The sequence below is a fragment of the Trematomus bernacchii genome, unplaced genomic scaffold, assembly GCF_902827165.1.
Source record: "Trematomus bernacchii unplaced genomic scaffold, fTreBer1.1, whole genome shotgun sequence".
Classification (NCBI taxonomy): Eukaryota; Metazoa; Chordata; class Actinopteri; order Perciformes; family Nototheniidae; genus Trematomus; species Trematomus bernacchii.
The window spans coordinates 502,376-505,763 of record NW_022987438.1 but is presented as its reverse complement, the minus strand read 5'-3'; the positions used below and the strand labels follow the sequence as shown (position 1 = coordinate 505,763).

The 3,388-nt window shown below is 44.4% G+C and overlaps 1 long non-coding RNA gene across 1 annotated transcript; it reads left to right on the top strand.

The window, feature by feature from the left end:
• Window positions 1-1,412: 1,412 nt before the first annotated feature.
• LOC117491990 lies at window positions 1,413-2,918 on the top strand. The gene is made up of 2 exons (XR_004556810.1): window positions 1,413-1,593; window positions 2,208-2,918. It is a non-coding gene; the product is annotated as an uncharacterized LOC117491990 (long non-coding RNA).
• Window positions 2,919-3,388: the final 470 nt, after the last annotated feature.

The window sequence follows — 3,388 nt, the reverse complement described above, 5'->3', positions numbered from 1 at the left end:
TGCTATATTTGAATAATATAGTGTAGGACCATACCTATATAAGGCATATTTATACTTTTTGTTTTTCAAAATACCAAACAGATCATACATTTTAGCCATGCCTCATTTTGCTCAATTTGACCATTTCTAGCTCTGTTTTTGCAAGGGCAGATTCAGTGAGAACAGCACCACCTACAGGCCTGGCATATGTACTACAGCGTCTCCAGCGCTTTCGAACGGCAATGGCCGTGGCTGTCTCCTCCTGATTGGTGGAGTTGGCCCAATAGCCGTAGCGCTACGGCTATTGGGCCAACTCCACCAATCAGGAGGAGACAGCCACGGCCATTGCCGTTCGAAAGCGCTGGAGACGCAGTTTTTATCATATCCGTTGCAGCCCCTTTTTTAGAGATTTGGGTATGGAGGAAAATAGAGAGGGTTGTGTTTTCTGACACTTGGTGTGTTCCCTGGAACACCGGGGACACATATTCATGTATAAAAGACGTACAAAAGTGCATTTTGCATGATAGGTCCCCTTTAAACCAAATGCAAAAAAAGAAAAGAAAACAAGCTTCATATTCAGGGATTTCACAATACAAGAAATTCTAGTAGTCGTACCAATAATAGGGACATTTCACAATTCTTGTTGCCAATTAGATATCACTGTCAAAGAACCAAAACAAAACATTGCTGTGGGAACATATCCTTCAAACAACTGTGTTTGTTCAAGTTTATTTTAGTTTATTTATTTTACATTGAACGTATCATGATAACACTATAATTTACAATATAATATATTCATATAAATGAATATACATTTGGACTTAAAAGAGTCTACTACTCTATCTGTTTCAGCCCTGTTCCAAAAGTGCTGATTCTGTGTCTGTAGCTTTAAATGCTAATGAGCTGCTGCTGGCCACGCCCCTCTGAGAGATCATTGGTTGAAAAAACACAATGTTTATAGGAGGAGATTCAGGTGATAAAGTGGGCGGGGGATGGATCAGGAAAAAAAGAAAGGGGGTCTTTGTTCCTGAAACTTCCCGAGTCTCTGAACACAGAGGACACATGGTGATGTAGACAATAGGTTCAAGTTGTTCAGTGCATATCCAGCAGAGAACAATAAAGCCCTTTGGTCCTTCACCCTGACATTCATACTTTCTCCATTTCCGTAGTTGAAGGGAAGAAGATTCCGCCCCCAGTCTCACCCAAACCGACGCCCCCACCGACGGCCCCCAAACCGTCCAAACTGATCCACTCCATGACCAGCCCCCCCCCCCATCATCATGCAGTGGTTTCCAGGCAGACCAGCTCCCCGCCATATTTCCCCCCCGCCAACATCCCCGGTCCAACCAACGCCAAACCGCTGAGCCCGTCCCCCCCGAGCCCTCGCACCCCCCAGACCCCCACCACACCTCAGACCCCCGCCACCCCCAGCCCCACCCCCCCGCCCGTCAAGCCGCCTCGCTCCTCGATCGGGGGGGTGTCCGTGGACAGCGGGATGACGGGGGGCGGAGTCACGGCTCCGGAGCTGCTGGTGCATCAGAAGCTGGAGGAGACGAGCGCCTCGCTGGCCGCCGCGCTGCAGATCGTGGAGGATAAGATCCTGAGGCAGGAGGAGTAAGGAGCACACACACACACACACACACACACAAATAAACACACACACACACACACACACACACAGAACGCAAGAAACACACACACATAGATACACAGATACAAACACACACATATCAAACATTTCCCAAATTTGGATCAATAAAGTACTTCTTATCTTATCTTATACACACACACATACGTACACATACACACATACATGCAGACACACACACATACGTGCAGACACACACACATACGTGCACACACACACATACATGCAGACACACACACATACATGCAGACACACACATACATGCAGACACACACACATACATGCAGACACACACATACACATACATACACAGCATTTTGTATTTATTGAAATTACATTATTAATATAATAAAAATATATATATATGTAAAAGATATAATACATATATGTCATTTATATAACGCTTTCTCTGGCGCTCAAAGCGCTTGGTTTTAAGAAGACATTATTATTTCCAATCCACTGTTATAATGTTGTGCTTCTGTGTGTGTGTGTGTGTGTGTGTGTGTGTGTGTGTGTGTGTGTGTGTGTGTGTGTGCGTGTGTGCGTGTGCGTGCGTGTGCGTGTGTGTGTGTGTGTGCAGCTCCATGGAAGAGCAGAAGACGACGGTCAGCATCCTGGACGATATCGGCAGCATGTTCGACGACCTCGCCGACCAACTGGACGCCATGCTGGAGTAACCATGGAAACAGACTCTGACGGCACAATCTCTCTCTCTTCCTCTCTTCATCCTCCTCTCTGATGATGATGATGATGATGGATGAAGAGAGAGACACTTTAAGAGAGAGGGTAGATACAAAAGGACCAAAAACAAAGACTGACGTGGAGAGAGAAGAATATTAAAAAAAAAGCCTGCAATCAAACCGCGGGTGTTTTCCACTCCTGACGGCGAAACAAAAACTAATCGAAGCACCACCTGTGTGCTGAATCATAGTCTGGTATGTGTACATTCTAAGCATGGAGAGTTTATATCTACTGAAAAAGTCCTGCATTAGCACAGTAATATATGATAATAATAATAATATAACGATAAATATGAAGCTCTTGGTTTGATGTCTGTGTGGAACCTCTGGTGTTGTGACCATGTGAAAGGACTCGGAGGAAAGATTTGTATCCGTGACCAAAACAAGCTCCTGAGGTGTGTGTGTGTGACAGTGTGTGTGTGACAATGTGTGTGTGTGTGTGTTTGAGACGGATGTGTGCTTGTGAATTGTTGGAATTTCAGGATTGAGTTTCCTGTCCTGGCTGCGGTCATACACTCTGCTCCATCCTCATTATTTCCGCCCCCTCCAAATAAAAAACATTGCTGACAGGAGAAGCACAATGCAGCCACGGGAGCCCGCACAATATGAAATCAATATTTAACGAGAGAAACTGCAGCAGGTTGTCTGAAAGAAGACGTTAGGTGTTGGTGGATAAGGTTCGGAAAGTTAGAAAAGGGAAGATGGAGGTCAAAGTTATTGTTGGGTTAAATGTGAGATTTGGGCTCTGTTGTAACAAGCTGCAGAGTCACAGCTCAGTTCAAATCATTCCTGATACCTGCAAAAAATAAGGGCAACGCAACAAACTTCAGGTAACAAATTTAAAGAAATATATCATACTTAAATCCAATGACAAATTCATTATCAAACACTTTCAAGTAGGGGTGCATTCATCCATTTTCAAGGTCACCAGACTACATTGATAAAGACAGTATTTGTACCTTTGGTTGGTTCGGAGTCGGACAAAAAACGTTTTGTAACCTTTTCTCCTCTGATAATCTAA